Below are 15,396 nucleotides of genomic sequence, written 5' to 3' on the forward strand. Positions count from 1 at the left end.
TTATGCACCAACCAGTGTTGTTACCTACTGTTCAAAGTAAAAAGTGGCAGCGCTTCGCTAAGACGGAGTAGCATCACGCCAGTGCTATTTAAGCAGTGCATAAAAGAAAAATTGATAATAATTGGACATTATTATTATTTTATTTTTCTATGCGGCACTCGGGCAGGGCTGGGCTCGGTGCCGCCAGAGCAGATTGCGGAGTGGCTGGCCAAACCGTCATGCACACTTGGTATATTCTCCACAGTGCTGTGTTGCACAGTCCAGTGGAGAACATGTCCAGCCTCCCAGGCACTGCCTGAGCAACCAGACGGGCCTCTCAGACCAATCATGATGCTACTCATGCAGCGTCGTGATTGGCTGGGAGAGTCCGGAAGCCTGGGATGCTTACAGTGCTTCCAGCAGATCTGAATAGGATGGAGGAGAGGCATGCTGGGGCAAGGCGGAGAAGGTACTTTTTTATTTAATCCATTACCCCCACCACCCGCGTTCGGAGGCAGCCGCCAATAGGCAATTGTTCACTCTTGGCATGTGTTTTCTATTGTTTGTGCCTGTATAGTGTCCTGAATACCAAGGCTGTATAATTCTGATTTCACCTTGTGCCTCTTTCTTCCACCAACATACACTTCGTGTCACTTTCTCTCACTCTTGCAGTTTATTTTTGATCCCTGCTTTCTCCCTTAGTCACTGTTTACAGTCTCTCCAACTCCTCCTTTATACCTTTCTCTCTTTTTTATCCTAAGTCGAAGTCTGAGCCCCAAAAATGAGTGCATGGGCCCTACCAGCAACCATTGGCCTGAACCATCACTGCTGGTGACACCCTTTAATGGGTAAAAAAAAATACATATATGGACTCCTGCCAGTAGTGTGATAGAAAGTTTAAAAAATAAAAAAATACAGGTGGGAGAAGAAAAGGGGCAACACATGGGGAGTGGCAGAAGAGGGGAAGGGGGCAACAAGTGGCAAGAGGCAGGGACAAACAAGTGGGGATGGACAGGGAGAGGAAGGGGGCAACAAGTGGGAAGGACGGGAGGGATAAGGGGGAGGAAGGGGCAATATGGGGAGAAGAAGGGGCAACATGTGATGAGGGGTAGAAGAAGGGAAGGGGCAGCAAGTCAGGATGTGCATGGCAGGGGAAGTGGCAACAAGTGTGGAAGAGGAAGGGTGGGGGAGCAATAGAGGAATGTGGAATAAATATGAATGAGAGTGGCGGTGAAAGTAATGTACAAGCTGGGAGGAAGGGGGAGTGAGGGGTACCAGACAAACAGGAGACAGTGAGAAAATATGTGCCCTCCCATGACGTGCTTAAAGGAAAAAACATTAGTTACCTGAATGCAAGCACATCAGCAGTAGAAGAATAGCAATCATACCCCAGGCTGAAACACTCCTTGGTGGGCTAAACAAGAATAGGGAGGAAACCCATTGAATCATGAGAAGACAAATGAGAGATAACAAAGCCATCCAATCAAGAGCAAGGGACTGCCCCTGACCGGCTCTATGTATATTGGACAAAAGGTCTGGTCAGCAGACTGCTAAGGTGATCAGTAGCTGAGACCTAAAAAGTGAGAAGGCACTCAGAAGATGATTCGCTGTATTTTAACTCTGGTCTTAATTTGTGTCATATAGCTGATCTGATGTTACATGGAAGACGACACTTTTCTGCCTGTCACATCCATTCTGAAATTCCATACGACACAAACAGCGGCAGTGGCGGTTTGAACTATTCGATTTCACAGGGGTGACCGTGCTCTACTATGCAAAGAGGATATTGCTGGGAGATTGTAACATAAATCTTCCAATCTTTCTGACATCAGCTACAATACATAGGCACTCAAGATCAGCAAGATTATAGTCTTCTATAATGGCTAACTACTTCTACTGATAAGGCTGGATGGCTCTGGATTCTACTGTCTCCCCCATCTCCATCCTATCTGTCCACTCCACACGTCCTAATAGCTGGTCAGACCGTTCTCAAATCTCATGACTTTAGCTTAGCCTAAGCAGTCACCTCAACCCCAGTGGGGCCTCAAAGAATGTTATAAAATGTAATTAGAGGTGGATTAAGCTGATCTTGAGGGAGCCATTAGTGGGTTTTAGCATAACACATCTTCCATTATGTCTACCATGAATGTGTGAATCCTACTCTCCCTGCTTTGTGGTTCTGTTGGGAAAACACTGATGGCCATGTACCTGCCTCTAGCCATTGTGCACCCTCTTCTGAGGGAAGGTATAAAAAAAACAGTTACTTGCTTGTTCTGATATTTTTGAAGCTTGAAACTCTTCTAGATTTACGTGGTTTGCACAATTCGGCTATCTAGAGTCAGTAAGTGTCTGTTTTCCTTAGATTTTTGTTAGCTTGAGGGGAGGAGTCAACATAGGAGGAGCTCCGTATGGTGAGGACTGTAATCCCACAATGCCCATGTATGTGCCCAACAGGTTGGATATTTTTTCGCCTTCCACTAACATTCTGCAGTGGGAAGGTGGGAGTGTCCCATGTGAATCTAGAAGACTTTCAAACTGCAAAATCATAATTACAGGTAACTTGTTTCTTTTGCAGCATGATATCCCTTCCAGATTCACATGCTTTGCACAGATTATGTAACGATAATACCTGCCTTGCGGCTGTGAGTAGATGAGGGAGTGGAAGGAAACAAAGAAATTTTAACTACAGCTTGTCCAACTTCAACCTCCTTGCATGATTGTAAATCAATGCAGTAATGCTTTATGAAAGTATGCTCCGAGGCCCATCTGGCTGCCTGGCATATTTCTTGTACAGAGACATTGGTCAAAGTCCATAGTAGCCCTCTTCTTCCTGGTAGTGTGTGCCCTTCGTTTACCGAGCAAAGGTTTGTTTGGTAGTGTATACACAGCTGAACAGTCCGTACAATCCACCTAGCACTGGTATTGTTAGATATGGTATTGTTAGATAGGGCCAGGGCAATCGAGGTGACTATTTAAGGGCCCCGCCGATGAACAACAGGATGCCCGACCATAAAAGGGCAGCTCACTCATTTAAGCGTTTCACTGTCCTCCACCTCACTCACTACCCTACATGGGCGGTTCACCAACTTAAGAGGATCACTCCACTCCACCTCCACCTCCACCTCCACCTCCACCTCCACCTCCACCTCCACCTCCACCTCCACCTCCACCTCCACTCGCCTCCCCGTACCGCCGATCAGGGAAATGGCCAACCACTGACCCACGGACCCCCAAATACAGAAGGCTCACCACACTACACCCCCGCCCTCCTCATGCGACCTGTCGCCAGAGGGACGGCTCCCGACCATATCTAACATACACCATCAGACAAAGCCCCCAACCCCCCCCCTTTGGAAATGCAATCCTACCAAACCCAAAGGGAGCTAGCCCCTCGTCCAACCTAGACACAATTCCATTCGTCACACCAACCTACACCAACCCCTCCACACCGAACTACTTAAAACCGCATGGCCTGAATTCCTTCTCGATTAGTTTCCCCCCCCTAATCCATCACCCAAAGAGAAAAAAAAACTTCAAAAACAAACTGATTAGACAACACCCAGAATCAAGTCAAGGTAACACCCAGAATCACTATTCGCGGACATATATCACTGCTCCTCCAAAGGCCAGATAAAAATGGATCTCATTTACCACACTGAAAGATCTGAAAAGTGGAACTTCATCCTCAGATCTCAGCTCCACCTTTCCAAATCAACTAACACTCCTCATAGCCTGCAAACTGACAATCTCAATCCCTAACCGCAAGAAGCAGAGTGGAAACAACTCTGTGACCATCTACTCCAAAGGCACAGTCCTGATACAAGCCAACAACGACAATCTAGAGCCATTGGACTCCCTCTTCTCCTCACTTCGGAGTACCCCCTCTCACGCACTTCTCCCCCGCCCGACCTACCCCTTCTCCCCGGACAGCCAGACCCTCCAGCAGAGCTTACCTACAATGCCTGCGCCCTCTAACACCAGCTTTTCACCACAAAACACCACCCACACCCCTATCATCAAGAACAAGGCTCCACTACCCCCCTCCGGCAGTCACCCCTACCCTCCCCCTGCCTAACACCTCCCCCAACTAACAACGAATGTCCTCAACACAGTCAACGACTCCAATCTACCTCCCTATTCCCACATGCAAAAGAACACCGAAGCCACAACACGACCCTCGACACCCCGCGCCCACGGTCCCACTCAGAGCCTACATGGACAGCACAACCACAAGAAGGCAACATAATGTCAGTCTCTCTTCCTCCCGGGTTGACCCCGTCCAAACACTCCCACCTACGGAGAGACAGGGCAGCGTCTCACCCTGCTTGAAAGCCAGATAGCAACAATAATCCAGGGCCTTAACAAAATCCTAACTAATCTCGCCACGCTCAGAAAGCCCCACCGAATCCCCACCTTCTCCAGCCCCACACAACAAAGGCCTCCCAAGGCTCCCCATCCTAGATGGATCTCAACCCCCTTCTCTAATCAGATACAGAGACCCAAAAGAACAAGAGATGCAATGTCCTCGAGTGAAGCGGCAGATCTGGTCTCCTCATACGACACCCCATCTACTGTCACCCCACAATCTGAGATTCAGGTGATCAACGGATTCGGGAGAAACCACGCCCCTTCAAAATCCCCAAGACCCCCGGCCTCCCGCACTGACATCCCAATGGCCCCCCTAATGAAGAAACCAAAAAAAGAGGCGTCATCCACCAACTGCATGCTTAAACTGCAGATCGGCCAAATTACATTTAAAAGTATTGTCATTTTTTAGTTGCTACAACAGTTGATGCTCTGAGTTTTGAACATCATTACAGCATACATACTGACTGAATACAGTTTGTTCCTTTTATTCTTTCGCCCCTTATTCTTTCCCTTTTTTAAACTGGTTCAAATCAAACATACATTTGCTGGTGGAACAATTTATTCCATCTTCTTCACAAGGAGACCTACTAACATTAGTGTCTTCCACACATAAATAAGGTCCTGATGAAAGCCCACCTGACCCTTATGGGCACGAGATAGGGCTGAAACATGTCGACCTCTTTTTCGTGCACATTTTTATAGTGCACCAGACCCTAAATTGTCTGCCTCATGCACGAAAAGCGTTTTTAACCAACTCAAACCCAGTTTTATTAAAATTACATACTGGTTTTACGAGTCTCTTAATTTTCACTCACTGCAAATCACTTCACTATACACCCACACGGTTCTATGATCACTACTAAAAAACCAGAGGAAAAACCTCCGGGTGGAGGAAGCATTCATTAACCCAATGATGATGCTGTCACGTTGTTAAGCACGTAGCGGATAATCGAACATACCGCTGAATTCCACCTGCAAAAAACGTGATTGAGGGTTTCTTAACAGTACCCTGTACTGTTTGGGCTAACCCTGGTTCTTTCAGGACCAGTGATCCACTCTCTACCGGATATTTAAACTGAAGATCAGCCACCAAGCATGCCACAAAGCTAGCAGAATCCATCCTCACCCACAACAAAGACATAGCCTTCATCACCGAGACATGGCTAAATGATTTCTCTTCACCAATCATGGATACACTTGTGCCCCCCTGCTTTGCAATCATCAACAAAGATAGAAAAGACCAAAGAGGCGGGGGCATAGCAATCATCGACAACAACAACATTTCCGTGACGGGAATAGACACCTTTAACTACAACACCTTTGAATGCTTAACCACCAACATTAACACAAGCAACAACAAAACACTACTCTGCCATCTAATATACCATCCCCCAGGCAACACCACCGCATTCACCGAACATCTTCCGACCTGATTGCCCTCTGCTCACTCCGAGACGCTAACAACCTAATTATGGGCGACCGCAACCTACACTGGAATGAAGAAAACAACTCTAATCTAGAACGTGAATGAGATGCTACACAGCAACAACCTTACCAAACACTGCTCAGAGGAAAAATACAACAAAGGAGCAATCCTAGATGCCATTATCGCCCAACGTGACACAGTCAAGATAGACCTCACCCTGCCCGTTGACTGGTCCGACCACCACTTAATCCTATTCCATATCACCCAACCGATCACATACCAACCCCCTACTCAAAACACCCCCAAATGGACTAGAAATTTAACTCAGATCAACATGGCTGAACTAGAGGAAAGAGTAAGCTCTCTCCTCACTATCTCCACAGATCTCTCCGCAACAGAACTCACCTCCCACTAGAACACGACTATGACGTCCATTCTACACCAATTAGCCTCCTGAAAGAAAAAAACAAAAACCCAGCAACATTCCATCCAGATCCTGGTTCAACACGGACATCAACACCGAAAGACGACAACTAAGAGCTACAGAACGACTATGGAGGAATGGAGGAGCAACCCCTCCACAAGCCTCCACGGTCAACTCAAAGCAGCTGAAAATTAACACCCAAAAATCACAGGTCATGGTCACTGGCCAGGCCAGTAGGAAAAAGAAATCGAAATCCTTTTTTTGTTTAGGCCATGAGGTCAAAAGGGTCCCAATCTTCACCTATTTAGGGGTCATTTTCGACGAGAAAGGCACGTGGGGCCCGCAACAAACTAAAAGGCAATTCAATGGCAAGATCTGCCGCAGCTATACTTGGCTTTGCCAAACGGTTGGGTGCTCGCCCCCTGGAGGCCATTTTGAAAGTTTATAAAGCTAAATCTTTGGCAATAGCCACTTATGGCTCCGCCATATGGGGCTATACTAACAATGACACCATTCAGAGGGTGGAAAACAAGTTTTTAAGATCCTTGTTGTCTGTTCCCCAGTCCACACCCACTTTTACAACACATTCAGAATTGGGTTTGGGGTTTGTTGTCGATTTAATCAAAGTGGCACCTGTTATATGTTGGTTAAAAACCTGGCTTAACCAAGAAATTCTTTTAACCCATCTAATACTTAAGGATTGCCTCGCCCTGGATAGAGCCCACACAATTCCATGGCTAGTATATGTTAAAAAGATGTTGATCACAGTGGGTCGACCAGAGTTATTTAATTCCCCTGACTGTATCAATAAGAAGGACATCATGGGGATTAAGACCGCACTATTGAGACGATTTATGGCCGAGAGGGAGGACATAGAATTAAACAAGCCGGTAGTGAGAAGGAACTATGGGTTAATTACCGTTCCTGGTCTTGAACCCTACCTGGCATTTGTAACCAGCCCATTGCACAGGTCTCTCCTAATCAAATTCCGTTTAAATTTGATACATTTTGTGGTAGGTTTTAATCCCACATGGGCTACCCCTGATAATGCTACCCCATGTGATTGTGATAATTTTTCTTGCCAAGACACACTACACTTTATTATGTTTTGTGAACATTTTGCACAGATTAGGACAAAATATTTGTTACCTCTACTTAAAGGGGCTGGCTATGTCCAGGTTCGGCCAGCGCTTCTGTTCTTGCAACTCCTGCCTAACATTACTATTGCTTTTTATGTAGCAAATTTTTTAGTCGCAGCTGTTCGCATCAGCAAGAAGCGTGCCAGTGAGCGGCCTACTTTTAACATAATTGATGCGGTTGTGACGGACGGTGGTCCGTAGTTATGGAGTATTCCGTCCCCGTTAGTCTTTTAGATGGAAATTTTATCTTTACACTATTTATTCTTTTTAATTTAGAATTGAACCTATGAAATATGTTCTCTTCACATTTTTAAATTTTGATCATGTTTTCTATAACCAGATTTGTAATTGATGTATTCTTGCCCTGTATTTTATGCATTGTGATTATATGTTTGTTTTGTCTCTTTTTATGATCTTTCATTGATCGAATAAAAGTAATTGACTGACTAACAAAGCAGCTCAAAGGAAAAACAAAAAACACATCAGTAACGAAAAAAACACTTTCTTCTACATCGTCCTGGACAACGCAAAAACCATGCCCAAAGAACTCTTCAACATCATCAGGCAACAAACCTCCAAACCCCCTGCATCCTCAGTTCAGGCCTCCAAAGACCTGTGCGACAACTTCGCCAACTTCTTCCACAACAAAATCACCAAGATTGAGCTCTCTGGACATCAACCTCAATCCCTCCTGCAAAGGCCTGGCCCCAGAGACCGAAGACAGCACACGCAAGCACCCCACGAAAGCCTGGAAATCCTTCAACCCCATCCAGGAAGCCGAGATTCTCAAACTGATCTCCAAACCCGCTTCCCATGTCCTAGATCCTATACCCACCCAATTGACCAAAAAGCTGAAACTCTACCTAGCCCCATTCTGGTGCAAGATCGTAACAGCTCCCTGAGAAATGCATCATACCTGAATGCCTCAGTCGGCCAAATTACACCATTACTGAAAAAAAAAACAGGCCTTGACACCAACGTTCTGAACAACTTCAGACCCGTTTCCAATCGCCCCCTCCTATCCAAAATCCTCGAAAGGTGCGTTTTCCTAAAACTGACTTAGCACATGGACAGCATCAACCTTCTAGATCCCCACCAATCGGGCTTCAGAAAAGGCTAAAGCACCGAGACCGCGATCTTTAACATCGTGGGCGATATCCACAAATCTCTCGATACCGACCAATGTTGCCTCCTCATTCTCCTGGACCCATCGGCAGCCTTTGACATGGTTGATCACAATCTACTCATCAAGGCTCTTCAAGAAAGGGTAGGTGTAGATGAAGTGGTCCTACACTGGTTCTCCGCCTTCTTACACAACCGCTCCCAAAGGATAAAAATCTAAAACTTTACGTCCGACCTACACCCAGTCAGCAGGGGTGTCCCCCAAGGTTCAGAGCTCTCCCCACAACGGTTCAACATATACATGGAAATCCTCACCACCATACTCAAAAAAGCTAACATCCCCTTCCACCTATATACAGATGACACCCAGATCTATCTGGAAACCTCCTCCATTGATGACATTCAGAGACTCAACGACACTCTAAGAGAAGTCCAACACTGGCTTTCACTAAACCACTTAAAACTCAACCAAGAAAACAGAAATCCTCCTCATCTCCAACAAAGAGAACCCTCAAATCGTAGAATGGCTAAAAGCAATTGATGCTCTCAACAGCAATCTCACTCTGGCTAACTCTGTAAAATCATTAGGAATCACCCTAGACCCAAAACTTGACATGGCCAAACACATTAAGAACTCTGCAAAGAGTGCCTTCTTCAATCTGAAGCTATTTAACAAAACAAAACCCTTCATCCCGACCAAGGACCTCAAACAAGCCACTCAATCACTGTTGCTATCCAGACTCAACTATGGGAATGCACTCCTCACTGGTACAGCAAAATCTTACCTAGCTCCACTCAAAACAACTCAACGCAGTAGCCAGAACGGTCACCGGAGTTAAGAAATAGGATTACATCTCACCCGCACTCAGAGAACTAAAATGGCTCCCAGTCGAATTGTGGTCCAGCTTTGGAACTGCCTGCCTCACGCACAAAGCCCTGCACACAGGGAAACCTAACTACCTGGCCGCCAAACTCAAGAAGGCCAGTCAGACAAGGAACCGCAGGAGCTCCAATTTCCTACTACTAATCCCTACGAAAACACGCAAACAAAAAAAACGCCACACGGTCCTTCGCCGGAAACGCGCCCAAAATCTGGAACTCCATCCCAGCTGATATCAGGACTATCCAGTCCTTTGTAAAATTTAAAAAACAGCTAAAAGACCTCTTCCTCAAGCATTCCCTCCAGAACCGATAGCCGCAGCCGACGCGCACAAGCCTGCACTCTGCAGCACCCTGACACTGTATCATTAAGACCTACCTCATCCCTGCTCCCCGACCCTTATCTTGTTCCTTCCTCCCTGAAAGAGGTTCAACCCAAGACAGCGTGCACTCAACGAGGTTATCTCAGGACTTCCTTACCTTAATGTTGCACAGCACACTGGGACTACTGAAGCAGTATGTATACTACTGCTCTATTGTGTGACTCTTGCATTAAAACTGTTGTAAAGCACTCCGATACCCTTGGGTCCGGCCAGCACTATATACAACTCCTTAATAAATAAATAAATAAATAAATATGGCTGTCCCAAGAGCCTGAGCTGAATGGCCCACAAAGAACTGTTGTGTTCTGATATCGATAACTGCATGTAATACATAACTACCCTCCTAACATCCAAAGTGTCTAGGGCTCTTTCTGCTGCCTTGTAGGCTTTTAGAAGAAGGCGGTCTGGTTTATATGAAGAGGTAAGATGAACTATGGTAGGAGTTTTGGGTGAGTCCACATTATTACTAATCTTTGTGTATGGATATATACGGCTCTTGCACGGTTACCAGTTGTATCTCTCTCACTCTTCTTAGTGATGTGATAGCTACCAAGAACATCGATTTCAATGTAAGATGTAGGAGCTCAAGGGTGTGTTCATTAACCCTGCTAACACTAGGTTAAGATTCCACTGCGGAGAGGTAGCTCTCTATTTTCAGCAGCTCTTTCATAGGAGGATGATTCACAGCCATTATTGAAGTTTGATCAACAATCACATAACAGTATACCTCTGGGAATGATGTTCAAAAATTCATTTCTGCATTGCCAACATTTTCTTCAACTTGAAATGGTGGGGAGAATGAAGATCTTGATTGTTCCAGAAGGGCTTCTTATAAGGCATGCAAATGCAAGAGCTTGTGCAGTTGTTGATCGGCTCCATAGATTTAGCAACCGTTCACAATACACCTATGGTGATGACTTTTGACACAGCAAAAACATTTGACCAGATGCAGTGAGTTTACTTATGGGCTTGCTTACCTAAATTTCGAGTTTCGAGGGCTTTTATACAGGCGGTTAAGGTTCTCTATGGTAATAGTTCAGCTAGGGTGTTAGTTAATGGAGCTCGAACATGGAAATTTAAGATTGGTAGGGGTGCTAGGCATGGTTGCCTATTGTCCATGCTTTTTTTAAATCTTAAAATTGAACCTTTTCCACAGAGGCTAAGAGAAGAACCGGCCATCAAACATTTTAGGGTGCAAGGTTTCTCACAAAACCTTGTCATATGCTGATGACTTGATAGTATATAGCGTTGGTGTAAAGCAATCTCTCTGCAGATTTTACATACTCGCTTAAGAGAGAGACCAAGATAATACTTTGAAATCAGGTCCATTAATCTGGATAAAATCTGGTTAAAAAAATAAATAAGGTATTTGGTAATTAAGATATACCCAAATTTGGATGTGATTTTAGATAATTTTTAAAAAGAATATTGTGAGATTAAGCCAATTTACAGAAGGTGGCAAAATGTATCATTGAATATTTCTGGCAGAGTCGACTTGGTAAAACTGACTATTTTACCAAGAGTTTCCTTTATGTTCAATTGTATCCCCCTTTTGTTTGACAACATGTTTTTAGAAAAAACAGGCAGACAATAACAGTTTTAGATGGACTTCCAAGGTGGTTAGACCATCTTGGAAGGAATTGAGATGTAAACTAAGGCAAGGTGCTCTGCAACTCCCAGATGTCCAACTGTATTGTAGGACATTTCAGTTCAAGTCATTGAGGTTCTTGTTAAACTTCCTGCGGAGGAGGTGAGTGAGGGAGAGTATCCAATAAAGCACATAGGTTTAGTGCTATGTTAAATACCCACGGGGTAGAGAAAGGATTTTGCTCCATAAGTTTGGAGACCCAGGGTACTTTAACTGTGGTTAAAGGTGTTAAAATCTGTGGCTGGCTTCTGGTGCACCCTGCGGAGAAGATGGGCAATACTATATTATTCGACACTTTCTCAAATATGGGATTGCCCGGGCAGGGAAACCACTGATTGTTTAAAGTATGGTCTTTGTTCCCCGCTCCGGACTGTATCAGGATTTCCAGCTTATTTTGCTACCCCAGAACATAACCAGAAAGATCGCTAAATGGTATGATCTTGTCTGTCAAGCAAAGGATAAGAAAACTCCACCACTCCAGACTGCTTGGAAAGGAAGGCTGTCTGATTTAGACCTAGAGGAACCTTGACAGGTATCTTTTGGCATGTTATATGATATTATGAAAACCGGTCGCATTCAAAAGGAATCACCTGTTCACATCACATTGGGTATATAGGGCACCATATAAACTATCTAAGCTCCCGGGCAGGCAAGAATCTAGATGCAATAAGTGTAATTGTCTAAAGGAGGATACATTTCACATGTTCATGGAGCGCCCAAGATTTCAGGATTTTTGGTATAATGTTAGTTTGATTTTTGCTAAAGTTTTGAGGCCGGCTATTTGGGTTTAATCTTGATTTGTTTGGAACACAATCAGGAGGGATGTTGGATGGGGACAGCATGATGAAACGGAAGCTTAGGTTATACTTAGGACTATTAGCCAGATATATGATCTGTGGAAAATGGGCTGAACCATTGCCTCTGGACCATAGATAATGGATAGGACTTGTAAAGAAGTCTTGTTTCTGTGACTCAAAATAGCTTAGTCTTAATAAGAAAGAAAACTATTGGTCGCCAATGATTGAAAGGTTTAGTCCCAGGTCTGAGTGGGTCTAATGACTACAACACCTTACTCTGCTGATGAAGGTTAATGTTTGCAGACTATGACAGCCGGTAAGGCAAGCCACATGAGCTATGGTTTCTCCATCACTTGGTGGTAGGATGTAGTGGCTACCAGACCTAAGGTAATAAGGACAACAAACAAAAAAAGGAAAACAAGATCTTGATTGTTGCCAACTACTACTGTGTTGGCACAACCTGTAGCTGGCACAACCCGACACCATGAGATCTCTCCCAGCTAAGAATCTAGGAGTGATTGTTGAACATGAGCTGAGTTTCAATATGCAACACCAGAGCGTCTGGTTTTGCTGCACCTTTACATGCATGTTCTAAGAAAGATCCTCCCTTAATAGGGAACAACAAGCAGTGACAGTTGGAGCAGTGATCCTGTTGCTCTTTGACTGTGGAAGTTAAGTTTTTCCATTGCCAGCTTAAAAGCCTCAATTGGGAAGCTTCAATGATTACACAATTATGGCGGTTAGTGTAGCCTGTGTGCTTAAACAATTTGAACAAGTCTTGCTAATGCATGCTATTCATTACATGAGCTTCTACAGAAAGTGTGCCCTCTAAATTTGTCGCCTTCACCCATCATGAGTTCTTTCACACTAGTCCACTCTTCTAGATGGATTTCCGCAGACCCACGCTTTGGAATGAACTGCTACTACAGTTACATCTTAAGGATTTCCCTAATTTCAAGCCTACTCTTGAAACTTACACATTTGTTTTTATTCTCTTTCCCACAACTTTTCATTTGCTTTTAGGTTTAAAAACTGTGGGAGGGACGGGCGGAAAAAGAATCGAGGAGGCTTAATGTGCTTGTCAAACTTGGCATATTTTTTATTTGGGGTATTTAAAATGAAGTATAGAAATAATAATATAAAGTCCATGGTCTTCTTTCTTCCTATAATGTTCGCTCTTCTTTCCTTTCAGGGTGATCTTCTTCCAGGATAGCGTCCCAAGGGGTCTCAGAAAAAAGAAGAAGGTGGCGGTAAGTTTGCTGTTTTGAGTCACACTAGTTTTAGCATAGCATCCTTCACCACACCCGGGAGTGCTGGGAAAATAGAAGGGCCTGAGCTTTGGGCTTTGTGATTATATCAGTGATTCCCTATGTTGATCACTGGGGTTCTTTTGTATTAGATTTCTCTTCTATCCCTTTCCCGTGATTCCGGTTGGCATGCAAGTGGTGTTAAATAACAACACCAGCATAAATCTGTAAGCACGGTGTGTAGGATTGTTAAAACAAATAACGGAGTTTCCTTTCACTCCCTTTTCTTTTCATTGGTTTATGATGGGACCACTATGTCCTTTTCTTTCCTAAACCGGGGATGGATACCTTTTGATAACAGAAGTTTCCCTGCACAACAACAACAAAGGAAAAAGAAAAAAAGGACGTTCCATAAAAAATATTTTATCTCCTTCCTCAGGAGGAGAATATTGTGCACTACTTGTGACCCCCCCCCCCTCCCTCTTCCCTTCAATCTTCGAGCCGTCCCCTAGGCCCCCTCCCTCATCCGAGGTACATACTGCATCTGCCGTAACTCTCCTTAGTTGCGGCGGTGTGTAGGCATTCCCTGGGAGTGTCCACCACGCTTCACTCCAGTTCTCTGGAGATTCGTCCTCCTCGTCCCTCGCTTCCTCCAGTTGGCGGTTCCCTGACGGCATCTCTTCAGGATTCTCTTGAGATTTCTCCGTTCTGTGTTCCGTGGTCGCTTATGTCTTCCGGGTCTCGTTGACCCCTCCCTCTGGTCTCTCACGCTCCCCGTAGACTGCGGACATCCTATTCTCACTCGGTCTGCTTTCTCCATTGGTTCCTAGGAAAGGTGGGCTAGCCTTCTCCCTGTGAGGAAGAGTCTTTTTACTTTTAACTCCTTGTATTCTTTCTTTACAGGGACAGGACTGTTGGTGTTCTGCAAGGTTCCAAAAGCACTGGGGCGAGTAAGGCAAGTTACATGAGATGGTGGCTTCTCCCTCCTCACAATAACACAAAACTTTCTCACAGCTTAGACATGCAGGTTGTAGTAAGCATATAGATTCAACAATCCAGCCTAGTTCTTTCTTAGTAAAGATGATCCCACCATCTAGATCTTGCGTTATTTTTGTGGGCAACCACGTACCGTAAAGACCGATTTCTCAGCTGCCATACTTATGCTCATGCATTGGGTCGATTCTTCAATCATTAGGTGAACAGTGTTGGGCAAGATGCCATTTTGCTAACATCAGTCCAATGGCCACTAGTTGATGGGTGCCCACTGGGTCAGTCTATCTCCCTATACCCAAGGAGGGATGTGTAGGGTTCAGCTTCCAGGATAGAACCCACGATCCTGCTAAGTGTGTGATATATTTTGGTCCAGTCACAGGTAATGAGAGGGCAATCCCATATCGTTTGAAAGAAGTCAACGTGCTCAGGATGGCATCTTGGCTAAAAATGATCTTTTTTCTACCCACACGCCATTGCTTAATTGGGTCGTAGTACACGTGATGAAAGTTATTTACCTTCTGTAGCGATGTATCCGGTAGAGACCTAGTCTAGCCGCAGATTCTTTAACTTTTGAATGCTCCCCAGGTATCAGACTGGACCTGGAAATTTTTCAGCAGTACCTCTGCGTGCCGGGGGATGGCGTCGTATGGCTCCAAGAGGACATGGACTCCTGTTGTGATGTCAGTAGAGCCACGCAAGTCCTCTATGGCGCTCGGACGTCAGTTTCTTCTGTGAAACCTTCTGCGCCAAAACACTGAGCAACTATAGAAACTGGCTGTGGAAACGGTGTCCCAAAAAGATAAAAAATTTCTAAAACAATTAGAAAGTATCAAAAAAATGGTATGTCAATACCAGCCAAGGACTTTAAGAAAACGACAAAAAGGAATCAACGAAGCACAAGCTGCATGAAACCCTGTGCACTAGTGTATAAACCAGCTTTGCAAAAAAAAACTACCTCATTGTACAAGTCCCTTACAAATGGAAATGAATA

General features: G+C 44.7%; 1 protein-coding gene across 3 annotated transcripts in view; it reads right to left on the bottom strand.

The window, feature by feature from the left end:
- LOC146856562 (uncharacterized) overlaps positions 1–15,396 on the bottom strand; it is a 511,781-nt gene that overhangs the window by 24,505 nt on the left and 471,880 nt on the right. The window lies entirely within an intron of this gene.

Source organism: Triturus cristatus, chromosome 4_1 (genome assembly GCF_964204655.1).
Source record: "Triturus cristatus chromosome 4_1, aTriCri1.1, whole genome shotgun sequence".
Lineage (NCBI taxonomy): Eukaryota > Metazoa > Chordata > Amphibia > Caudata > Salamandridae > Triturus > Triturus cristatus.